At 48.6% G+C, this 26,559-nt stretch overlaps 1 protein-coding gene across 2 annotated transcripts in view; it reads left to right on the forward strand.

The window, feature by feature from the left end:
* The window catches only part of SMTN (smoothelin), a 1,042,724-nt gene that overhangs the window by 16,662 nt on the left and 999,503 nt on the right, over positions 1–26,559 (forward strand). The gene's annotated exons all lie outside the window — the stretch shown is intronic.

Consider the following 26,559-nt stretch of genomic DNA (forward strand, 5'->3'; position numbering starts at 1 on the left):
AAGATACAGCATCCGTAATGCAATTGTTCTCTTTATAATTGTATTAAGGGTGCAGAACCTTTATAAAATTAATAAAGGTGCCTTTACAATGCCACAGGTACACCTAGTAACAGCCTATGGTACAGCACCCTTTTGTTGCTTCATGCCTTTTCATTTATTACTTATGCAACTGGTAGTATATCTGTTGACAAAAAAATAAAAAAACTAACAAACATTAACATTTGCATTGCCAATAGCTCAAACATTCCATAATGCGAGACCTATTTTATTGCAAATGCTTGTTTTCATCTGCTGTCAGGATGACTTGGGTTATGTCACCGTGCACTCTTTGCCACTACTCCTGTGGGAATAGATGATGTTACAATGCAAACAAATACAAAGCATGCTTTTATATCGCAGTTTTTACAACGCAACTACCATTACATCGCACGATTTTACAACGCATACCATTACAACACATTTTTTAAAACTACTATTACAACGCATTCCATTACAACGCATAATACTTTTAGTGCAATAGTAGGGTAAGTGTTGGATAGCGTAGGTGTAAAAATCACTATTTCCACTCCAGTGAGTGCAACAGTAGAAAAAGTGTTGGATAGCGTAGGAGTAAAAATTACTATTCCCAACTACCCCAAAACCTACACTCTCCCTAAAACGTAAGTCTCCATTACTGACCTTATAATGCGTTGTAATGGCATGCGATGTAAAGGCACTTGCGTTGTAAAAGTTGCATTGTAAAGGCATTGCGATGTAATGCCTGAGTTGTAATGGACGTTTCTCCTCCTGTGGGGACAGATTGTCATAGAGAACCAAGTGAGTCTGTCATTCGGACAGGGAGGGTCCTAGACAACACAGCCACCATGAGAGCCAGGTGTAGGGTGAAGCCAACGTCCCGAATTTCCACGCACAGTTGAAGTTTTTTTAAATATCTGTCTGAGCTTCCGATACTTTAATCAAAATTACATACAGATCCCAGTTTTGATTGATAAAGCTATGGTTGGCACACTACAAATAACATGTTGCCCTTGCACATGCTTTCATCTCCATCGAACCCTCTTGCCTGCAGCGTGATACAAAGAAATACCTCATGTCGCTGCTGCATTTTCTCACCTCCTGCAGCAGGGAAGTGGTCCCATCCCAGCTTGGCATGTGCTACATTTTGTTTTAGTTGATCAAAGTTTTGTGGCCTGTTTATGTAGATGTGTTTTGTTGCATCCAAAGCAAGTGCAACATTTATGGAAACAAATGCTGTGCACGCAGCAGTTTCACTGGCTAAGCATCTTCCCTTTGCCCTCGATCACGATACTGAACCCTTTTTCTTCCCCCTCCAACTCGTTGCCACAGGTCTTGGCTGAACTGCGCATATATAAAGTGGACCACAAAGTGTACTTTTATTTTTTTGCCGTGGTATATTACGACATAAACATCAATATTATGTGAGCTGAATATATTGTTAGGTTTAAAAGTAAATTCTATGCACTGCAGCAAACTCTGTAATTATGTTGCCACAGCCACCGTCAATGTGTGTTATTAGAGTAGTCCTATGCTTTCACTGACATTTTTTAGACCCGCATCAATGTCTGTAGTATGTCACGCTTTTTGAAGTAGAAAGAAGCTCTACTACTCGCCCTTTTGTATTAAATCATTTCTGTCGGCTATGCTCCAAACTTCCTTTCATGGTGTTGGATCATTCGCTGGACTAGCTCTCAGTGTTTGACATTTTACTCAGTGGGTAGGAAAATATATTATTAGTTGCATTATTTTTGGCTAACATCACACAGACGGTGGGGACTATTAGTTTAAATTAAGGATCCATAAAACGTGAGCAAAACCGGTGCTACGACAGAAATACAAACATTTAAAAATGTGAACGTTGTCTACCTTAAATACGTGTTTTTTAAAAATTATTAAGCGAAATGTTTTCGTTTGAAGCCCGATCTAAGGTCTCATCGCCTACATTGTTTTCATGGGATATAGATTCATGGGTGCAATTTATGACCAAGCCTCAGGCAGCTTCTCACTTACTGCTCTTCGTGTCTGGAGCCTTCTCTCTTCTGTTTTGTTAAATATCGATTTGGAAAATGCACAAATACTTCATGATGCTAGGTGGCATATTAGACTTTAGGTGGAGGCACCTACGAGCTGAAATGCTTTAGAGCTATCTTCTGAATTAGAAATGATCTTTCACCCAAATGCCTAACCGTTTTCATAGACAATCTACATTTGCTGCAAAAAGTCCACTCAAGCGGAACAGCAACCAGTGGTCAGGCAAAGGAGAAGACGAACGTGCAAAGAAAGATGAGAGTGGAGAGTGGAAATTAGTACAGACAAAGGATGAGCAGATACCTTCTACTCTGTGATGGAAGTTAAATTGATGTAAATGGATCTCATTGGAAAGGGGAGCAATAAGCAGGTGTAAAGCAGTCAATTCGGAATTTCAATAGGCTTGGACTCCGACATTTGAACTTGCTGCAAGGTGCAAAGAGCAATGCACAAATGTTCAATAAAAGCTAATCTTTGCCAGCTTGCAGTTGAAATTAAATGCCCGCTCTTCGCAAAGGAGGTGGAAGGTGTGAATATACTTTTTGGATGCTGTTGAATATCCATTTAGTTACACACTGAGTTAAACATAAAACCAGATACAGTTGATGAATATTCATTCTTTGCTTTGCAACAAAGTGATTTGTAGAGCCGGCACTTTCTTCAAAAAGAGAGTCTGCCTTTACTGTTGGTGACTTCAGGGATGAGGATGAATAATACAACAGATAAGCATCAACACAGCCAATTGATTCAGCTTGGGTAATCTGGTACGATCATGACATGTTATTTTTTTATTGCAAACATTTGCCACAAGATAATAAAGAAAAGAGCATGTCACATTCTAAATATGGTGACCACATGCTTGCAAAAAAAAATGATTCCTTTTAAAAAAGTGACAATTGCATATATTTTTATTAGAACAATATGGGTGCTTTCCTGCGTGCGGGTGTACTTAGGTACAGACATCTTTATTCGTTTTATTGCTTATTTCAGGAGAAAATGGGTTTTATTGTCTCAAACAGGTACTATTGACTTGAAATAGCTGAGAGGTGAAGACCTCGTTTAAATATAGAGAGGTGACTAAAAATAATATAAAAATGATAAAATGGTAAGAAAAAAGTATTGGTTAAGTAAAGTATTGGTTCACCAGGCCTGGTAGTTCACTTTCGTTTAAATGGATGTCCACAGTGGAAGAGAACTAATGGCTGAAGTGCTCTGACCCATGCTGTGTGCTGTGAGGAGCTTTAGCAATTTGTGCGGGACATTTGAACAAACCAATGGAGTAAGAGGGCTAATACAAAGACTCTATCTACGTATGCATTTTTTGTTTATGACTTGATTAGATTACTTGTGGCAGGCGTAAAAACTGAAAGTGTCTCTGTGCCAGACCTAACAAGCATTGACAAAGCCAGTAGGTCAGACTTTGGCTGCAAATATTTTGGTTTTGTGAGTGTTTTGTTTTGTCATGGTGTTTGTACAGTGTTATTGTTTGGGAAGCAAATCTGCTCATGAAAAAAATGGATATCACAAAAATGTTTTAGGGTCTCGGTTTCGTGGCCTGCTTCTATAAACTGTTGTGAATACCTTGAAGTTGTAAATCTGCATTAATACTAGGACATATGCACTTAGGGGACTTCCATAAAAAGCTTGCAACAAACACCTTTTCATAAATGATGCCTTAGAGACATGGTATTTAAAGTTGCACAATAATTCAGCAAACCTTTTTTCAAATAGTAATTTTTTTGTGTACGTTTTATTTTAAAAGCAATTACTAATCTTGCTTTTATGTTTCGGCATTTTCGGCCACATGCATCATTGTTGCCGTTTGCGATTTCTTAATTGCGAATTTTCTTTTGCGATTTCCTTAATTGCGATTCACAATTTGCGAATCTCAATTAAGGAATCTCTTCCCATTGATTCCTATGGGCCTAGAGGACCATAGGAATGAATGGGAAGTCATTTTCAATTTGCGATTAGCAATTTGCGAATCGCAAATTGAAAATGCAATTTCAAGGGTGCAGGGGGGGGGGGGTCCAAAGGACCACCCCTGAAATATTACTTTAAGTGTATTTTTCACACACACATGCCCCAAGGGCATGTGTGTGTGTAAAATGAAACTTTAAAAAATGCACTTTTGTGCATTACCATGAAGGTCAACTTCATGGTAATTTACCTCTCTCTATTTGCAAATTCGCAAATTTAAAATGTTCATGCATTTCATTTAAGAAATCTCAAATTGCGATTTCTTAAATGCAATCGCAATTTTACAAATCGCAACGTGATTGCGATTTGTAAAATTGTGAAAAACATGATGAATCCCATTTTTGTAAATTGCATTCGCGAACGGCCGAAAATTGTGATTCGCACTGTTTGCGAATGCAATTTACTTTGATGCATGTGGGCATTAATGAGGGAACAGTTTGAGAGCATTGCAAGTACCTTCAAGTTGTTATATTTTGCAAATGTGTGTAAATACTTATACTGGATCCACTGGCAGCGATCCAATCTGAACTCGCACCATTTTCTTTGAGCACTCCTCTTATTTGTATTAGTATTAATTAATATTATAGACATTTTTGTTGTAAAAAAGTGTGTGTGTGCGCATATATTTATACATATATACATAATTTGAAACAACATATATGTATAAGTGGCAGTAAGTACTGGTTAGTTATAGTTAGGACCAGGTTTCCATAGGAAAACATTTTTTTGGTTTGCTAATAACCTTGGCATCGTTTGACGAATCTTCACGAAACATTCCCCGCAAAAAAGGTTCACCCACCTCCACTCTTTGGAAAGTTTTGGGGTGATTCATCAAGTGCCGGTCGAGAAAAAGGGGGGTATCAAAAGGAATACTTTGCCACATGGAATGTTCCATAGGAAAATGCAACATGGCTACAGCCAAAACGGCTGGGTGGCATTACACCATATTTGGCAGAAAAGTATATCTTGGTCCAGAAAGGGTTCTTTTTGTCATTTTGTGTAAATCTATTTAGTTATTTTTGAAAAATGAAGGTTCGAAATGTATGTATGTATAACGCCACGGAGGATAAAGTTAAGACCTGTTTGGCTCTCATCACATGAACATAGATGTGATTGAAGCCGTTTTAGAACTCAGGTCCTCAGTAACCGTCCTGAAAATAAGTAAAAACAAGCATTTAGAATGCAATAGGTTTCACAATTGCGAGATTTTGCGCTATTGGCATTGTATAGCGCTCTATAAGAAAAGCGGCAGCCATTGTCCTGTGTGGGCATGCTGCAAATACAAAAAGCAGCCGCCATTGTCCCCATTAGTGTCAATAAACAAAATAGTGCTCACCGACTTATAATGCAGACCGTGTAACAAGCCAAAGGTCCAGTTGTTATGGGAGGTAACAAATGCAGACAAGGCTTTACAAAGGCGGGATTAATAAGCCTATTTACGAATCAGAAGCCAGCATTTACGAAGGACACAAGCCAATGACTAATCTGGGCCGAGATTAGGCTGGGCTTCCAGTGCATACTCCAATACAGCATGCCTTGCAGAGCGTGCAGCACATGCGCCCTGCCTCCAGGCTCGACCTAAAAACATAGGTGAGCAGGGTAGGGATATCAAGCCTGCTGGGTGGGTCCCAGAAGGAACCCCCTGGGGCCAAAAACCTATTTATTTTCACAGAAAATGTTGCAACAAATTTGAAAAGGATCTGCACATCCGCAGTAAAATAAAAAAGCGGACAAACGCCCTTTTATTTAAAAAAAACAAAAAAAAAACAGTAAAGTGGCCTGGGGGAGGCTGCAACATAATGTTTAAGGGAGGTTGGGGGCTCCATCTGGGGAGCTCCCAATAATGCCATGCAAAGCCTTTTAATAAAGTGGAGAAGTGTGGCTCAATGGTTAGAGCGGCAGACCCTGATGCAGAGGTCTGGCCCGGACCAGGGTTCAATTTCTGCCTCGGCGGGTCTTGGGCTCAATTTCCCCGGCCCTGATAATTCTCGCCTCTGTGCCTATTCTAATCATGGGTCCCACTCTGCAACTCTGGGCAATAGCTTGCTTAATCTACACACGTCCCCAACAGCGCTACGATGCCTGGCTTCACCTTGGGGGGTGCCCAGGAGTGGGCACTTCACAGGGAAAGGCCAGGAAGGGGTCCAAAGCGGTATGTGCACTGCGCCTTGAGACCCCTTCGGGGTGATTCGTGCGCTATATCAATCAATCAATCAAAGCATTTGTATAGCGCGCTACTCACCCGGAGGGTCTCAAGGCGCTTGGGGTAGGGGGGTCCGCTACTGCTCGAACAGCCAGGTCTTGAGTTGCTTCCTGAAGGCGAGGTGGTCTTGGGTCAGGTGGAGGTGGATGGGGAGGGAGTTCCACGTCTTGGCAGTCGGGTAGGAGAAGGATCTTCCTCCCGTTGTGGCTCTTCGGGTGCGGGTGATGGCTGCGAGGGCGTGGCTGGTCGATCGAAGCTGGCGGGTGGGAGTGTAGAAGGTCAGGCGGTCGTTGAGGTATCTTGGGCCTTGGTTGTGGAGAGCTTTGTGTGCGTGGGTGAGGAGTCGGAATGTGATCCTCTTGCTGACGGGGAGCCAGTGCAGGTTTCTCAGGTGTGTGGAGATGTGGCTGTGTCGGGGGATGTCCAGGATGAGTCGCGCTGAGGCGTTCTGAATGCGCTGGAGTCTTTTCTGGAGTTTTGCAGTGGTTCCGGCGTAGAGGGAGTTGCCGTAGTCCAGTCGGCTGGTGACGTTAGCCTGGGAGCACTACATTTACATTTACATGAAATATATCTATATATTTGATGCTGGTGGTGCCCAAAAAAAGGGACAGGAGTACCACCAAGCATTTTCTTTATGTTGTAAAGGGCTACGGGTAGTGCAGCAGCCCCCAAGCAACATAAAAAAACACAGGACGTTTCCAGGATTATTAAATCCATGACCTGAGGAGGGCTTATCATTTTCTTATTTAAAGCACTTCGAGGTGGCGGAATATGTTTTTCAGCTGGAGTGGAGGGACCTCTTGTGGCTGGTTCTGTGACTGCATTTGTAGCCTGAAAATGTTTAGAAAAAGGTTAAAAAAAATTTCTTTTAAAAGGCTTTATTGAAAATAGTTTCCCAACCATTACGAGTAGTTCTGTATAAAGTGCAAACCATTAAAATGAGAGCTCTCGCACTGTTCCCATCTGACAGGAGGGACTGCTGAGGTAATCAAGCTGCTCTGGCAAGATTTAATAGCGTATGAGGACAAAAAAAAACATTTTTATTGAACATTGCTGTGTGTAAGTTTATAAAATATTTATTTGATTATGGTTATTCGTGACTATTTGACATAAAGGTCTGCTTACATATTTTGATGTTCTGACCCTTTGACCAAGTCTGTAGGTCTGCCTTACTTAAAATGACACCCTTTATATTATTACATCAGATAGTCATCCATGGGCGCGTTGTCCAAGCTGAAGGCTGTGCACAACAGGGATGAGCTCCGTGGCGGGTTGGGCACAGGGCCTCGGCACTGGCCCTGGGGAACACCCAAACCCATGCTGCACACAGTCTTAGGCCACTGTGCCAACCCCACGTCGCTCATGGTGATGAATAGCTTTACGCTAAAAAGACATAGAAATTCCCTGTAAAAAAAAAAAAAAGGTTAAGGTGACGTCTTAGCTGGGTATTGTAATAATATCTTACTTTCTGACTAGTGAATTTCAGTGGTTTTGTTTGTTTAAAATGTATATTTTAACTGACATTTTCACCTAATTAACATTTGATTCTTTTCGGTGAATGAATGTATGTGTGTGTGTGTGTGTGTGTATGTATATGTGTGTGTATGTTTGTGTGTGTATATGTATGCATATATATATATATATATATATATGTGTGTGTGTGTGTGTATATATATATTCACTGAAAAAACCATAGGTTTCACACCAGTTATAGTTAGGAATTAGCATTTTAAATACCTATGAAATTCACTGAAAAAAACATAGGTTTCACACCAGTTATAGTTAGCTGGAAATTTTATTGACATAAAACCATTGAAATTCTACGTTATAGTTAGTTGGACTCACTATAACTTGCACGCCTGCAATGCACTGCTGATGACGTCACATATCCATTCAGCCGTTCGGGCTAAAAGTGAGGTCAACCGCCCTATGGAAATTAACATGGGGAAAACACGTTTTGGGACCCCCCTTTTTTCTCGCCCCCGCTTGACAAATCCCCCCCAAACTTTCAGGGAAGGACCGGGGCGCCGCGAGGCAAATTTGAGGAAATGTTCAGGCGGTTTCCTCAGCCGGCGCCAAAGTTATTCACAATAAAATGTTGAGATTTTCTATTGAAAATAATCCTAACTATAGTACAGTAGGATATATATATATATATATATATATATATATATATATATATATATATATATATATATATATATATATTATATTTTAGTGCTTAGCCGAGTCAGTTCAAAGGTTTCTTCAGCGCGGCTACAAGTTAGATCTTATGAACCGTGCACTCTTGAGAGCTTCATCTTGCTCGAGAGATGAATTACTGACTCCTAAAAACGAGGCTGTTAGACCTGTCTGACTTTTTGCGTAGTCCCTCCAATTTATTATTTATTTTGTCCCCTTTTTGCCCCTCATGCCTTTATTTATTTTTGTGTCCACTAGCTTTTTCAAGGTGTTGGTCTAGGGGATAGGTGCTTTTTCACCCTCATAGTTTTTCACCTCAGGCCTAGAGGCCTTTCCTGACAGGAATTCCCTTGGAGTCACAAAATGGTGGCTACCAACTGTCCCAACTGTCATACCTGGAACCTGTCCCATAGGATAGAGTAGGGCATTCCAGAACCTTCTGGTCCCTTCTGGACCTCTGAGGGTCAGCCTATAAAAGGCGGAATGCTGGTCAGCCATTTTGTCTTGCAGTGTGGGCTGGCTGGAGGACAGGCTGTAGCGGAAGGTGGGGGAAGGATAGTCAAAGGGTTGACCTCCCAGTTTAGGGACGCTCCTTATTGATTCACCACCCGTCCTCCCTTTGGTTACTTGACCTGACCCCGCTGCGTGAGAAATCCTGAAGACCCTGGGCACCAATTCTCCCCGGGACCCAGTGTAAAGCGTGGGTGAGGGAGCTTGTATGAAGCGGAGCTCCATCCCCTGGACAGTGAGGGAAAAGGGAAGGACCATCTAGCCTTCCAATCGACCCCCTCCAATTTCCCCCTCATCTGGTAACGTGGGTCTGAACTGCCTTGAGGTCTCTAGTGAGTAATCCTGCTCTGGGACGATATTCAGGATAGTGCCACAGAGCAACCCGACTCCCGAATTCTCCTTACCCTCGGTTGTATCAGAATCCTGTGGGTACTGAGGGAGACTATCGCGCCCCTGCCGGGTGCCCCCTGCCTGCATCTCCAGCGGATTCCTGGATTGTGGCAGAGCGGCTCGGAGAAGCCGCCGAGCGGTAGTGACCTGGTACCGCTTCTGCGTGGAGGAGAGGGAGAAGCGTCTCTCCCTGGTGTCAGCGTAGCGGAGGCGGGTCCGGAAGAAGTGTCCTGAGGCTCGAGGTGAGAGACAGCGCCAGCGTGAGAGAGAAGCGTCTCCCCGTTAGAGCCAGCGCAGTGGAGGCGGGTCCGGAAGAAGTGTCCTGAGGCCGAGGTGAGAGGCGGCGCCAGCGTGGGCGTCCCGCGCATGCCAGGAGGAGTAGTGCTTCCCTCGTCTGGCGCGAGGGAGAGGTGAGGAGAAGCGCCAAAAGAGTCAGTGGGGAAATCCCCTCGCGGAAGCTCCGTGGGAGGAGCGGCTGACTGGGGACGGGGCGGAGCCCTTCCTACCCCCCCCCGGGAAAGACCAACGCCGAGATCCTTGGCCATTGTGGTAAAAGGACTGAATCCTCCCGCTTGCAGGGCCGATTCACTGGCCGGAAGTCAGCCAGAGAAGCCGGATAGGTGAGGAGAGGGAGGGAAGGTAAAGGAGGAGATCGGCAAATCTTGTGGGGAACTGGTGAGAGTGAAGATTCTCCCCCAAAGCTTGAAGAGGGGAGGACTTATAAACAGTTGGGCTAGGTAACAGTTGATGACTGAGAGAGGTTGATTGTATTTACACTGTAAAACCTTGGGAAACAGCTGAAGGTTGAGTTATACTCTTGAAACTTACTGCCAGCGGTAGCTGAAGTTGCCGCATAGCCCTATTTACAGGCAGAAGGAGAAAAGTAGAGTTGAGAAGCTATATTTGCTAGCCGGTATTTGTGAAGGAGAACACATCTAGAAGGTATTCCTTTGAATGTATTAGGCTCAATCAGAGAAGCGAAGTCCAGCTAAATACAGTCATTGCTTCTGGGAATCAAAGGGTTGTGTTATTGTGCAGGAAAGCCAAAGAGTGAAGTAACTTGTCAACTGTGAAGAAATCTATAAATCTCCTGGAATGTATTGTAATGAACTGTATTAACTAAAGCTAAATAATTGACAAAGAGAGCAAAGAATATTTTTATAAACAAGCTCGTATTTTTCCAACATTGGTGTAGTGTCATTTTTGGGTGACATTGCGTTGATTTACTGCTGGGTGGTTTGCAACCTTTACATATGTGCCTCTAGTGATTGTGTCTTACCCTAGGCCAGGCTACCCTAGGTGACCTGACATATTTAGGTTCCAACAAGTTGGTGTCTAGCGGTGGGATCCTGACTGTGGTTGCAGCTACTCAGTAGTAATTGAACGTAATTCACTAGCCTACACCAGGAGTTTTCTCCTAGCGGCCCTCCTAATTTTACTTTTGTTTTTCCAAATTTGTTCCTGGTGGTGGGGTGGAGGTGGCTTTAGGTTGCCCTTGCAACTCTAATTTCCTTGTGCGTATAACTTAGTATTGCCTATTTCAAAATGGAGTTTGCACTAGAAAAACTAGACACCTATTCTGTGGCTCAGCTGAAAGATTTCTGCCAACAAATGGGGGTATTTTTTAAGCATGGTGCCAGGAAGGGGGAACTCCAAACCAGTCTAAGGGCTTGGGTGGAGGCACACACAGAAGGGAAGGAGGAGGATGAAGGGACAGACCGGGACACGGTTGTGGAGATAGAAGGCTTATTCCACTCAGAGGGGGAAAACCTACTCCCAGGACCAGTGTCCTACTCCCGGAGGGGCAGTAGTGTCTCCGGGGGAAGCCTGACTGAGGCCGAGCTCACTGACAGGAGGGAAATTAGACAATTACAATGGGAGTTGGCTAAGCTGGAGCAGGAGAAGGAGGAGCGGAGGATGGCCCATGAGTTCAGGTTGAAAGAATTAGAACTCCAGAACCTGCGACGGGGGTCCTCTCCTGTAATGAATGGTGGCAGCGAATCCAAAGAAACAGCCAGGGAGTCCAGACCCTATTTGCCAAAAGACCTTATAGCTAGCTTTAGTCAGGGGGATGACATAGCCAAGTGGTTGGCTGCCTATGAGGTCTCCCTAAGAGCCCATGGGGTGCAGGAGAAGCACTGGGGGGGGTGGGGGGGGGGGGTGGTTTGTATAAGTACATGCCTCCTGCTGGTCGGGACACCTTGCTGGCCCTGGAACCAGAGGAGCAAACCAACTACCCCACCATGAAGCTAGCATTGGTAAGGAAGTTTGGGCTTACCCCTGAGAAATATCGCCAGAAGTTCAGGGGGAGCCACAAGTTAAGCACCCAGAACTGGGTGGACTTCCTTGATTACGCAAGAAAGACCTTAGAGGGCTGGGTCAAGGGCAGTGAGGTGAAAGATTATGAGGGGTTGTATGATCTATTTTTGAAGGAGCACCTCCTCGAGAAATGCTTTCCCGAGCTGAGCCAATACCTGGTGGACAGCAAGCTGACCAATCCCCGGAAGCTTGCAGAGGAGGCGGACATCTGGGCAAGTACCCGGGTGTCCTCAAAGGGGACTAGAGGGGATTCCCAAAAGGCCGGACAGGGCGCCCCCCAGAAGGAGGGGGGGAGATAAAAAGAGGGAGTTCTCTAAAGGTCCCCAAAACAATTTCCAAGGAAAGGGAACAGGTTTCACCCCTAAGGCAAACCGGCCCAGAAACCCTAATCCTCGCCAAAGCCAGCAGCCAAGGGTTCTCCACTGTTTTGAGTGTGGTGGTGTTGGACATTATAAGGGAGATGTCAGATGCCCAAAGAGACAACCCCCTCCCACCGGAGGAAAACCACCGGGAGTAGCTAGTGTAGCGCTCTGGGAGGAGTTGCCCTTAGATAAGGGAGGTGAGTGGGCGGGTGTCACCTTAGTGTCCCTGGGAGAACGGGAGATGGTTCCTAAGATCCAGGTGCCCCCAAATACTGAAAAGTATGGGCAATGGGTCACCATCAATGGCCAGAGAGGGGAGGCTCTGAGAGATACAGGAGCCAGTATGACTATGGTGAGAAGTCAACTGGTGTCTCCAGAGCAGGTGGTTCCCCATGTACTCCCCCCGCCGCGATGGCTGACGGCAGAATGGGCCACTATCCAGTGGCTGAGGTTCCCTTTGAGTGGGAAGGGGTTGCAGGTTCACTTCGAGTTGCCGTAGGCCCTGCCGTGCCAGTTGATTGTCTGCTGGGGAATGACATGGAGCACAACGCTTGGAGAGAGGTGGAATACCGGATGCACACTGCGATGCTGGGTACACCTGACTGGGCCTGTGTGAGCACACGGTCTGCGACTGCCCGGAGAGGGAGTTCACCTGGGTTGGAGCCTGGAACAATGGCCCAACCCGCTGCCAAAAAGGGACAGACCCGAAGACAGGAAGAGCCTGCTTCGGCTTCCACATCCCATGTGACAGATCGGCCACCTGCGGTGGTGGACCAGGAGTCCGTGGAGGGGGAAGTAGACTCTCTGGAGGATTTACCCATCCCTGCTGAGTGGCATGTGGAGGGAGGACCTACCAGAGAGGAATTCTGTAAGGGGCAGAGGGAGTGCCCTACCCTTGAGGGACTGAGGCGACAGGCTGAAGCCCAGGCAGCAGGTGATGTTACGGGACACTACCATATTTACTGGGAGGATGGACTCCTCTACAGTGAACCCAAGGTACCCTTACCTGGTTCATCAAGGGCCTTGATAGTCCCGCAACAATACCGAGCCTTTCTGCTGGAATTGGCTCATGCTATACCCTTGGCAGGACACTTAGGTCAGGACAAGACCTTTGCTCGGCTTGTCCTCCACTTTTACTGGCCTCAGATGAAAGTGGCGTCCAACACTTACTGTCGGACATGTGTATCCTGCCAGGCCAGTGGGAAAACAGGGGTGAAGCTGAAGGCTCCCCTGGAACCACTTCCAGTCGTTAGCACCCCCTTTGAAAGGGTGGGCATCGACATTGTAGGGTCTTTAGATCCACCAACAGCTGGTCACAGGTTCATCCTGGTTCTGGTGGATCATGCCACACGGTACCCAGAGGCAATTCCTCTGAGGACAGTCACTGCACCTGTGGTGGCTAGAGCCCTAATGGGGATCTTTACCCGAGTGGGTTTCCCCAAAGAAGTTGTGTCTGACAGGGGAACCAACTTTATGTCAGCTTACATGCGGGCAATGTGGAAGGAGTGTGGAGTGACCTACCGGTTCACCACTCCTTATCACCCCCAGTCGAATGGACTGGTTGAGAGGTTCAACAAGACCTTGAAGGGCATGATCAGAAGTCTGCCCGAGAGCCTGCGGAGGAAATGGGATGTCATACGAACCCTGTTTGCTATTCTCCTACAGGGAAGTGCCACAGAAGGGAGTGGGCTTCAGCCCCTTTGAACTTCTGTATGGGCACCCTGTACGCGGTCCTCTCAGCCTGGTGAAGGATAGCTGGGAAAAGTCTCCCAGGAAACCCCCCCCAGGATGTGGTGAGCCACATGCTGGCCTTCCGGAGCCAAATGGCGAAGTTGTGGAAGCAAGTTTCTGACAACTTGGAGGCCAGCCGGGCAGTCATGAAAGAGTGGTATGACCACAATGCTCACCAGGTGGAATTGGAGCCTGGCCAGAAAGTGTGGGTGATGGAACCTGGAGAGCTTAGTGCCCTCCAGGATCGCTGGACAGGCCCATTTGAAGTGTTGGAAAAGAAGGGTAAGGCCACATACCTGGTGGACCTTAAGACCCCTCGACAGCCCCTACGGGTGCTGCATGCCAACCGACTCAAACCCCACCATGAGAGGCCCGAGGTCATTTTAATGATGGTGACTGATGGGGAAGAGGAAGCGGAAAGCGAACCTCTCCCAGACTTATTCTCATCTCAGGAGAAGGATGGGTCAGTGGAGGGGGTGATTCTCTCTCCCACTCTAACTCCTGAACAGCGGGAGGACTGCCGCCAGATACTGGAGCAGTACTCTACGTTGTTCTCCCTTGTCCCGGGAAGGACTCACCTGTGTACCCATGATGTGGACACAGGGGACAGCCCACCAGTGAAGTCAAAGACCTACCGGCTGTCCGACAAGGTAAAGGCTAGCATCCATGGAGAGGTTGCCAAGATGCTAGAGCTGGGAGTTATAGAACCTTCCAACAGCCCTTGGTCCAGTCCGGTGGTGCTAGTGCCAAAAGCCGCTCCACCAGGCACCACACCAGAACTGAGGTTCTGTGTGGATTACCGGGGACTGAACTCAGTTACAAAGACTGATGCTCATCCGATCCCTAGGGCGGATGAATTAATTGACCGGCTAGGAGCTGCCCAATATCTAAGTACCTTTGACCTCACTTCACGGTACTGGCAGATCTCCTTGACAGATGGAGCAAAGGAAAGGTCAGCCTTCTCCACGCCTGAGGGACACTTCCAATTTTGCGTGATGCCCTTTGGGCTCAAAAATGCCCCCGCCACATTTCAGCGGCTGGTGAATCAGGTCCTCTCTGGAATGGAGAGTTTCTCTGCTGCTTACCTGGATGACATTGCTGTCTTCAGTAGCGGTTGGGAGGACCATTTGCAACATTTGCAAGCAGTTCTCCAGGCCCTGAAACAAGCTGGATTGACAATCAAGGCCAGCAAATGCCAGATTGGGCAGGGGTCGGTTGTGTACCTTGGACACTTGGTGGGTAGGGGGACAGTGCAGCCCCTGCAGGCAAAGATTGAGGCAATCATGGCCTGGGAACCCCCCAAGACACAGACTGAGGTCCGAGCTTTCCTGGGCCTCACAGGCTACTACCGTCGCTTTGTGAAGGGGTATGGCACTATTGTAGCACCTCTCACAGAGCTCACCTCTAAGAAACAACCTCGACGGGTAGTTTGGACGAACGCTTGTCAGCAAGCTTTTGAGAAACTGAAACAGGCAATGTGTGCAGCACCGGTCCTGAGGGCCCCAGACTTCTCCAAGGAGTTCATTGTCCAGACAGATGCATCAGAACATGGCATTGGGGCAGTGTTATCGCAACTGAATGAAGAGGGCCTGGATCAGCCTGTGGTCTTCTTATCCAGGAGACTGCTTCCCCGGGAACAGAAGTGGAGTGCAATTGAGAGGGAAGCTTTTGCGGTGGTGTGGGCTCTGAAGAAGCTGCAACCATACCTGTTTGGCTCGCACTTCCTGGTTCAGACTGACCACGACCCCTTCGTTGGCTAATGCAGATGAAGGGGGAGAATCCCAAGCTGTTGAGGTGGTCCATCTCCCTACAGGGAATGGACTTCCGGGTGGAACATCGGCCTGGAGTGGACCACGCCAATGCAGACGGTCTCTCCAGGTATTTCCGCCTTAGTGATGAGGACTCCCAAGGGGTTGGGTAGCCCTCCCCACTTTCAGCTGGGGGGGACGCGTGTTAGACCTGTCTGACTTTTTGCGTAGTCCCTCCAATTTATTATTTATTTTGTCCCCTTTTTGCCCCTCATGCCTTTTATTTATTTTTGTGTCCACTAGCTTTTTCAAGGTGTTGGTCTAGGGGATAGGTGCTTTTTCACCCTCATAGTTTTTCACCTCAGGCCTAGAGGCCTTTCCTGACAGGAATTCCCTTGGAGTCACAAAATGGTGGCTACCAACTGTCCCAACTGTCATACCTGGAACCTGTCCCATAGGATGGAGTAGGGCATTCCAGAACCTTCTGGTCCCTTTTGGACCTCTGAGGGTCAGCCTATAAAAGGCGGAATGCTGGTCAGCCATTTTGTCTTGCAGTGTGGGCTGGCTGGAGGACAGGCTGTAGCGGAAGGTGGGGGTAGGATAGTCAAAGGGTTGACCTCCCAGTTTAGGGACGCTCCTTATTGATTCACCACCCGTCCTCCCTTTGGTTACTTGACCTGACCCCGCTGGGTGAGAAATCCTGAAGACCCTGGGCACCAATTCTCCCCGGGACCCAGTGTAAAGCGTGGGCGAGGGAGCTTGTATGAAGCGGAGCTCCATCCCCTGGACAGTGAGGGAAAAGGGAAGGACCATCTAGCCTTCCAATCGACCCCCCTCCTATTTCCCCCTCATCTGGTAACGTGGGTCTGAACTGCCTTGAGGTTTCTAGTGAGTAATCCTGCTCTGGGACGATATTCAGGATAGTGCCACAGGGCAACCCGACTCCCGAATTCTCCTTACCCTCGGTTGTATCAGAATCCTGTGGGTACTGAGGGAGACTATCGCGCCCCTGCCGGGTGCCCCCTGCCTGCATCTCCAGCGGATTCCTGGATTGTGGCAGAGAGGCTCGGAGAAGCCGCCGAGCGGTAGTGACCTGGTACCGCTTCTGCGTGGAGGAGAGGGAGAAGCGTCTCTCCCTGGTGTCAGCGTAGCGGAGGCGGGTCCGGAAGAAGTGTCCTGAGGCTCGAGGTGAGAGACGGCGCCAGCGTGAGAGAGAAGCGTCTCCCCGTTAGAGCCAGCGCAGTGGAGGCGGGTCCGGAAGAAGTGTCCTGAGGCCGAGGTGAGAGGCGGCGCCAGCGTGGGCGTCCCGCGCATGCCAGGAGGAGGAGTAGTGCGTCCCGCGACCCATTAGGCACTAGCACTTTAGTTAAACTGGCATGCAACAGACTGTGATTGACATCTTTTGTGCATTGTATTCTATTGGTAATATATATATGATGTTTTGTGGCCTTAGTGAATGCATCTGCACTTTACCTTTTGTCGAACTCCGTTTTTAGCGTACCCTTACTACATTTTAATTGAATATTGCATTGGCATTTTATTCTTGTTATAATTTGTATGTACTGCTATGAACTTGCTACGGGTAATGCTGCTTTTGTCAAATCTCTGAGATCAGGCACTTGCCATCATGTGACAATTCCTATTGGCCATATCATCAAATTTAGACAGGAGCACTATGCTCTCATCTCTGTTTTTCACTTACAAAGTCTGTATTTCATACAACCTGTCCTCATCGTTTTAATCGTTGTTACCATGGCATTTTGTTTATCTTCGCCTTTCATCCCGTTTTTATGGGTGATTGAGCTTTTAAAACACTTTATATTGCACACCTACTTTTGGCGCGTCATGTGACTAAGCTCCGCCTGCGGAGCGAAACGCGTCGAGGAGAGCACCCGCTCTGTGATTGCTGAAAATAAAAATCACCACTGCTAACACGACTGACGGTGTGATGGCGCTCTATTAACAAAGTTTTGATTCATTGCAAGGAGAAGAGGTCCGCGCCTGTTTAGTCCGTGCTGACAGCGGTCAGGATTGTTATATATATATCTCTATCTATATCTATATCTATATATATATATATATATATATATATCCAACACAAACCCCCTGAATCTTTGAGAGGACACTCTGCAACATCCCGCCCTCCGGCTTTGTTTTAGCAGTCCGCATTGCCAGCCTCACTCATTCTCCATGCCGACGCGTTTCGAAGCATTACAGCTTCTTCTTCCTGGGCTGCCATCAAAACCACACTTGAAACGCATTAATCAATTTTGAAGCATTTTATTCAAACAGTGCCTCCCTCAGGGGCGTGTCCTTTGTTACACGCACATGATGATTTGTGGGGCATGTAGTCTTCCAAATGCGTCAATGTTCATAACTTTAAGTAAGTTCAACATCCAGACAGCACGTGAGTCCGCAACCATATCCCCACAGTGAGGCTGGCAATGCGGACTGCTAAAACAAAGCCGGAGGGCGGGATGTTGCAGAGTGTCCTCTCAAAGATTCAGTGGGTTTGTGTTGGATTTTTGCACGCGGTCGCCCCGGCCGCGGAGAGTGGCACCAACTTTGGCTGGAGAAAAACACATCGCTGGCCAAATGGGGCTGTAGTTCCAACTACTAAGGAAAATGGAGCGTCCACAGCGCAACATCCAGACAGCACGTGAGTCCGCAACCATATCCCCACCACCTACTAAAGGTCAATCAATTACCATTAATTTTGCCCCAACAGAATCTTACCTTTTGAACTTACTTAAAGTTATGAACATTGACGCATTTGGAAGACTACATGCCCCACAAATCATCATGTGCGTGTAACAAAGGACACGCCCCTGAGGGAGGCACTGTTTGAATAAAATGCTTCAAAATTGATTAATGCGTTTCAAGTGTGGTTTTGATGGCAGCCCAGGAAGAAGAAGCTGTAATGCTTCGAAACGCGTCGGCATGGAGAATGAGTGAGGCTGGCAATGCGGACTGCTAAAACCAAGCCGGAGGGCGGGATGTTGCAGAGTGTCCTCTCAATGATTCAGGGGGTTTGTGTTGGATATATATATATATATATTTCAAAAAAGAATTAGAGAACTCTGGGTAGTTCTCAAGTTTAGGGGGAAAGCAGCTCCTGTATAGAGCACTCTCCACACCAGCGACACTCTGGATCTGCTCACCTCAAATATCTGATTTTCTATCAAAATCTTTAAGCATAGGATTAGCACAGTGCCATCCACGCAGAGATCGAAAAGGACAAAGTCTTTTGCCATTTCTACAGCAAGTCTGCACAAATAATAGCACAGTGCTGTCCTTGCCGAGCTGTAAAATGACAAAAACCATTTACCACTCCAGGCACAATATTACAGATTTGAATTGGTAAAATACCAACCAAGCCAACCTGAAATGAGTAAAACCAACCCCGACACAGTGTTTCGCTCTAATTAGAGCTCTTCAGAGAGGTGTAGCTTTGTCCAGACACAAGGGCGCACCCAGTATAAGTAAAAAAAAATACCCTTTCAGGCATAAAGTGATGAATAAATTATGCAAAAAAGAAGTAGAGAACTCTGGGTAGTTCTCAAGTTTAGGTGGAAAGCAGCTCCTGTTTAGAGCACTCTCAACACCAGCGACACTCTAGATCTGCTCACCTCAAATGTCTGATTTTCTATCAAAATCTTTAAGCATCGGATTAGCACACTGCCATCCACGCCGAGATAGAAAAGGACTAAGTCTTTTGCCATTTCCACAGCAAATTATTTAAGCATAGGACTAGTACAGTGCTGTCCTTGCCGAGCTGTAAAATGACAAAAGCCATTTACCGCTTGTTAGACCTGTCTGGCTTTTTGGCGAAGTCCCTCCTAATTTTTATTTATTTTGTCCCCTTTTTGCCCCTCATACCCTTATTAATTTTTGTGTCTACTGGCTTTTTATAGGTGTTGGCCAGGGGGATAGGTGTTCCCTCTCCCCCTCATAGTTTTTTACCTCAGGCCCAGAGGCCTGTTCTGACAGGAAAGTTGGCACCACCTAAAATGGTGGCCACCAACTGCCCCAACTGTCACCAACAGAACCTGGCCATAGACCAACATAGGGCATTCCAGAACCTTCTGGTCCATTCTGGACCACTGAAGGGCAGCCTATATAAGGCGGAATGCGGGGCAGCCATTTTGTCTACCTGTGGAAGTCAGCTGGAGGACAGGCTGTAGCTAAGGGTGGGAAAGGTTAGACAGAGGGTTGACTACCTGGACTGGGAAGCTGCCTTATTGATCTACCCCACTACTCCCCTTTTGGTTACCTGTCCTGGCCCCGCTGTGGGAAGTTACTGGAGACCCTGGGCGCCTAGCTTGCCCCTTTTCTAAAATATAAAGGGGAAGACTATAGGAGAAGGAGACTGTCGTGCTGCAGAGCGCAGTCCTCTGCCCAGAAGAAAGACTGGCGAGAGATCTTTACTGAACAAGTGCTGACTAGGGCTAGCCTTGTGCCCCCCCCACTTGTTCAGTCATCCACTGAATCCTGCCCCCGATTGCTGTGCCCGACCCCCAGCTACTAAACATCCCACAGAGAGTCATCCATTACCTGTGGTGGACAGTTTCTGGCTGTGGAGAGGAGTCCTCCGTGGAAGGGGCAGAAGCGGCGTGAAGAGGAGCCTGTCTGTTCTCCAAGCCAGCGCCTGGTGAGCTCTGTTGGATTTGTGGCTGAGCGCTGAGGTAGGAGAGCGCTGAACGAGAGAAGTTGGGCTGTTGCGCCCCTGTAGTGGCGCATGGTGTGCAGCGCTGACCGGAGGAAGTAGTGGGACGCGTGAGGCTGACGAGCGGTAGTGACTCTGGGCTGCTTCGGAGTGTGTCAGAGGGAGCGGTGTCTCTCCGCGGTGACTGCGCGGTGAAGGCGGACCTGAGGAAGTGCCCGGAGGCTCACGTGAGAGGCGGCGCCAGGGCGAGTGAACCGCGCATGACAGGAAAAGTAGTGTGTTAGTTCGCCCGACGCTGAGGAGGAGCGCCAGGAAACCCACAACAACTTGTGAGCTTCTTCCCTGATTCATTCCCCTGCTTGAGCGCCACACGGCAGCTGGCGTGTGCGGAAAGGGGAGATCGGCGGTAATTGCCTTTACCCGTTCGAGCGCTACAGAAGGAGCTGGCTCGAGCGGGGTGGGAGCGGAGGGGCCTGAGGGGCTGAAAAGCTTTGCCAACGCTGGACTCCCTTGGCCTCCCGGATAACTTTCCCCCCAATCTCTGGTACTGCGAGGCTTTGCCCACAAGTAAGGAGGTGATCCGATGTGGGAAGGTGGCGCTAGAGCCTGTAAGCAAATCCCCTAGGCATGGATTATTGTTGTTTTCTCCTCAAATGAGATGCATGAGGTGGGGAGGAGCTGAATGAACCAATCTTACAAGGGAATGATGCAGGTCGCTTAGGGAAGTCAAAGTCAGTAAAGTTGAACCTGATGTAATGAAATGTGATGCATTCAACAGAGTACAGTAAACGTATAGCTAACTCTTAGTAATGTTAATATTGTGATGATATCTGTTTTGGCTTACAGTGAGTAGTAATTCTCTCCCTAGGTTCTAGCAGCTTAATACTTCACCTGAGTGCTTATAAAGAAAAGTACAGGATATTCTGAAGGCAAAAGTGTGATAAGAATTTGGAAATACAGTGTCTGCTAGTAATTTAAAACGTGTAATTATTAACCCTGAAAGTGATCTAAACTGATTTGAATTATTTATATGTGAGTACTGAAACTTGACCACACAGAGCATATTATTTTTATATAAAGCCACACGTATTTTCATATAAATTTTGGTGTAGTGTTTTTTTTCTTTTTGAGTGCTATTGCGTGAAATTACTTTTGGGTGGTCTGCAACCTTTACACTGTGCCTCTGTATGTTAGTCTTGCCCTAGGCCAGGCTACCTAATTCCAACATATTGGTGCCTAGCGGTGGGATTGCGGACTTGGTTGCAGCTACTTACTAGTAATTTGGCGTAATACACCTAACCTACACCAGGAGTTTTCTCCTTGCGGCCCTCCCAATTAGTCTTTTTGTTTTTTCTAAATTTATTCCTGGTGGTGGGTGGAGTTGGTTTTAGGTTACCCGCACCCCTCTGAAATTTCTGGTGTGTATCCAGGTTTGCCAGATTCACCATGGAGTTTGCGGTGGAAAACCTGGAAGTCTATTCTGTGCCCCAATTGAGAATGTTCTGCCAGCAGATGGGGGTCTTTTTCAAGCATGGTGCTAGGAAGGGAGAGCTCCAGACTAGCCTTAGGGCCTGGGTGGAGGCACACCAAGAGACAAAGGAGGAGGATGAAGAGGTTGACCAGGGCACAGAAGGGGGGGTGGAGGAGTTATTCCGCCATGAGGGGGAAAACTTGCTCACCGGACCAGTGTCCTATTCCAGAAAGGGCAGTAGCATTTCTGGGAAAAGCCTCACAGAAGCCGAGCTCACTGATAGGAGGGAGAAAAGACAGCTAAAGTGGGAGCTGGCTAAGCTGGAACAGGAGAAAGAGGAGAGGAGGATGGTCCACGAGTTTAGGCTGAAGGAACTGGAGCTCCAAAGTCTACAGCGGGGGTCCTCTCCTGTTAAGGATGGTGGCAGCGAACTGAAAGAGTCAGCCAGGGAGACCAAACCCTATATCCCAAAGGACCTGATAGCGAGCTTCAGTCAGGGGGATGATGTTGCTAAGTGGCTGGCCGCTTATGAGGTTTCTTTGAAGGTTCATGGAGTGCAGGAGAAGCACTGGGGGGGTAGTTTGTACAAGTACATGCCTCCTGCTGGTCGGGACACCTTGTTGGCCCTGGATCCAGAGGAACAGACAAACTACCCCGCCATGAAGCTGGCGTTATTGAGGAAGTTCGGGCTCACCCCAGAAAGGTACCGACAGAAGTTTAGGGGGAGCCACAAGATGGGAACTCAGAACTGGGTGGACTTCCTTGATTACGCCAGAAAGGCTTTAGAGGGTTGGGTCAAGGGCAGTGAGGTAAAGGATTATGAGGGGCTGTATGATCTGTTTTTGAGAGAACACCTCCTCGAGAAATGCTTTCCCGAGCTGCGCCAACACCTGGTAGACAGCAAGCTGACCAATCCCCGGAAGCTTGCAGAGGAGGCGGACATCTGGACAAGTACCCGGGTGTCCACCAAGGGGACTGGAGGGGAATCTCAAAAAGCCGGACAGGGCGCCCCCCAGAAGAAGGAGGGGGGGGAGAAAAAGAAAGAGTTCTCTAAAGGTCCCCAAAATAACTTCCAAGGGAAGGGAGCAGGTTTCACCCCTAGGGCAAACCCGCCCCGGAACCCTCATCCTGGCCAGAGCCAGCAGCCCAGGGTTCTCCACTGTTTTGAATGCGGTGGCGTTGGACATTATAAGGGAGATGTCAGATGCCCAAAGAGACCACCCCCTCCCACCGGAGGAAAGTCACCGGGAGTAGCTAGTGTAGCGCTCGGGGAGGAGTTGCCCTTAGATAAGGGGGGTGAGTGGGCGGGTGTCACCTTAGTGTCCCTGGGAGAGCGGGAGATGGTGCCAAAGATCCAGGTGCCCCCAAATACTACAAAGTATGGGCAATGGGTTACCATCAATGGCCAGAGAGGGGAGGCTCTGAGGGATACAGGAGCCAGCATGACTATGGTGAGAAGTCAGCTGGTGTCCCCAGAGCAGGTTGTTCCTAATGTACTCCACCCTGCCGCGATGGCTGACGGCAGAATGGGCCACTATCCAGTGGCTGAGGTTCCCTTTGAGTGGGAGGGGGTTGCAGGTTCACTTCGAGTTGCCGTAAGCCCTGCCGTGCCAGTCGATTGTCTGTTGGGTAATGACATGGAACACAATACTTGGAGAGAGGTGGAATACCGGACGCATTCTGCGATGCTGGGTACACCTGACTGGGCCTGTGTCAGCACACGGTCTGCGACTGCCCGGAGAGGGAGTTCGCCTGGGTTGGAGCCTGGAACAATGGCCCAACCCGCTGCTAAGAAGGGACAGACCCGGAGACAGAGAAAGCCTGCTCCGGCTTCCACACCCCATGAGACAGATCGGCCACCTGCGGTGGTGGACCAGGAGTCCGTGGAGGGGGAAGTAGACTCTCTGGAGGATTTACCCATCCCTGCGGAGTGGCATGTGGAGGGAGGTCCTACCAGAGAGGAATTCTGTAAGGGGCAGAGGGAGTGCCCCACCCTTGAGGGACTGAGGCGACAGGCTGAAGCCCAAGCAGCAGGTGATGTTACGGGACATTACCATATTTACTGGGAGGATGGACTCCTCTACAGTGAACCCAAGGTACCCTTGCCTGGTTCATCAAGGGCCTTGGTAGTCCCGCAACAGTACCGAGCCTTTCTTTTGGAACTGGCTCATGCCATACCCCTGGCAGGACACTTAGGTCAGGACAAGACCTTTGCCCGGCTTGTCCTCCACTTTTACTGGCCTCGAATGAAAGTGGCGTCCGACACATACTGTAGGACATGTGTAACCTGCCAGGCCAGTGGGAAAACAGGGGTGAAGCTAAAGGCTCCCCTGGAACCACTTCCAGTCGTTAGCACGCCCTTTGAGAGGGTGGGCATCGACATTGTAGGGCCTTTGGATCCACCAACAGCAGCTGGTCACAGGTTTATCCTGGTACTGGTGGATCATGCCACAAGGTACCCAGAGGCAATACCTCTGAGGACAGTCACTGCACCTGTAGTGGCAAGAGCCCTAATGGGAATCTTTACCCGAGTGGGATTTCCCAAGGAAGTTGTGTCCGACAGGGGGACCAACTTCCTGTCAGCGTACATGCGGGCAATGTGGAAGGAGTGTGGAGTGACCTACCGGTTCACCACTCCTTATCACCCCCAGTCAAATGGACTGGTTGAGAGGTTCAATAAGACCTTGAAGGGCATGATCAGAAGTCTGCCCGAGAGCCTGCGGAGGAAATGGGATGTCCTCCTACCCTGTTTACTTTTTTCCTACAGGGAAGTGCCCCAGAAGGGAGTGGGCTTCAGCCCCTTTGAACTTCTGTATGGGCACCCTGTACGCGGTCCTCTCAGCCTGGTGAAGGATGGTTGGGAGAAATCTCCCAGGAAACCCCCCCAGGATGTGGTGAGCTACATGCTGGCCTTCAGGAGCCAAATGGCGAAGTTGTGGAAGCAAGCTTCTGACAACTTGGAGGCCAGCCAGGCAGTCATGAAGGAGTGGTACGACCACAACGCTCACCCGGTGGAACTGGAGCCTGGACAGAAAGTGTGGGTGATGGAACCTGGAGAGCTCAGCGCCCTCCAGGATCGCTGGACAGGCCCCTTTGAGGTGTTGGAAAAGAAGGGTAAGGCCACATACCTGGTGGACCTTAAGACCCCTCGACAGCCCCTACGGGTGCTACACGCCAACAGACTCAAGCCCCACCATGAGAGGCCCGAAGTCATGCTGATGATGGTGACTGACGGGGGAGAGGAAGCGGAAAGTGAACCTCTCCCAGATCTCTTTTCATCCCAAGAGAAGGATGGGTCAGTGGAGGGAGTGAATCTCTCTCCTACTCTCACTCCTGAGCAACGGGAGGACTGCCGCCAGATACTGGAGCAGTACTCTTCGTTGTTCTCCCTTGTCCCGGGAAGGACCCACCTGTGTACCCATGATGTGGACACAGGAGACAGCCCACCAGTGAAGTCCAAGACCTACCGGCTGTCTGACAAGGTGAAGGCTAGCATACATGGAGAAGTTGCCAAGATGCTAGAGCTGGGAGTAATTGAACCTTCCAACAGCCCTTGGTCCAGTCCGGTGGTGCTAGTGCCAAAAGCCGCACCACCAGGCACCACACCTGAACTGAGGTTCTGTGTGGATTACCGGGGACTGAATTCAGTGACAAGGACTGATGCTCATCCGATCCCTAGGGCGGATGAATTGATTGACCGGCTAGGAGCTGCCCAATATCTAAGTACCTTTGACCTCACTTCAGGGTACTGGCAGATCTCCTTGACAGATGGAGCAAGGGAAAGGTCAGCCTTCTCCACGCCTGAGGGACACTACCAGTTCTGTGTGATGCCCTTTGGGCTCAAGAACGCCCCTGCCACATTTCAGCGGCTGGTGAACCAGGTCCTCTCTGGAATGGAGAGTTTCTCTGCTGCTTACTTGGATGACATTGCTGTCTTCAGTAGCAGCTGGGAGGACCATCTGCAGCATTTGCAGGCCGTTCTCCAGGCCCTGAGACAAGCTGGATTGACCATCAAAGCCAGCAAATGCCAGATTGGGCAGGGGTCGGTTGTGTACCTTGGACACTTGGTGGGTAGGGGGACTGTGCAGCCCCTGCAGGCGAAGATTGAGGCAATCATGGCCTGGGAACCCCCCAAGACACAGACTGAGGTCCGAGCTTTCCTGGGCCTCACAGGTTACTACCGTCGCTTTGTGAAGGGGTATGGCACTATTGTAGCGCCCCTCACAGAGCTCACCTCCAAGAAACAACCTCGACGGGTAGTTTGGACCAAGGCTTGTCAGCAAGCCTTTGAAAAGTTGAAACAGGCAATGTGTGCGGCACCGGTCCTGAGGGCCCCAGACTTCTCCAAGGAGTTCATTGTCCAAACGGATGCATCAGAGCATGGCATTGGGGCAGTGCTATCGCAGCTCAACGAAGAGGGCCTGGATCAACCTGTAGTCTTCTTATCCAGGAGGCTGCTTCCCCGGGAACAGAAGTGGAGTGCCATTGAGAGGGAAGCTTTTGCGGTGGTGTGGGCTCTGAAGAAGCTGCGGCCATACCTCTTTGGCTCGCACTTCCTGGTTCAGACCGACCACCGACCCCTTCGTTGGCTGATGCAAATGAAGGGGGAAAATCCCAAGTTGTTGAGGTGGTCCATCTCCCTACAGGGAATGGACTTCCGGGTGGAACATCGGCCTGGAGTGGACCACGCCAATGCAGACGGTCTCTCCAGGTATTTCCGCCTTAGTGATGAGGACTCCCAAGGGGTTGGGTAGCTCTCCCCACTTTCAGCTGGGGGGGACGCGTGTTAGACCTGTCTGGCTTTTTGGCGAAGTCCCTCCTAATTTTTATTTATTTTGTCCCCTTTTTGCCCCTCATACCCTTATTAATTTTTGTGTCTACTGGCTTTTTATAGGTGTTGGCCAGGGGGATAGGTGTTCCCTCTCCCCCTCATAGTTTTTTACCTCAGGCCC

This window comes from Lissotriton vulgaris, chromosome 11 (assembly GCF_964263255.1).
Source record: "Lissotriton vulgaris chromosome 11, aLisVul1.2, whole genome shotgun sequence".
In the NCBI taxonomy this organism is placed as follows: domain Eukaryota; kingdom Metazoa; phylum Chordata; class Amphibia; order Caudata; family Salamandridae; genus Lissotriton; species Lissotriton vulgaris.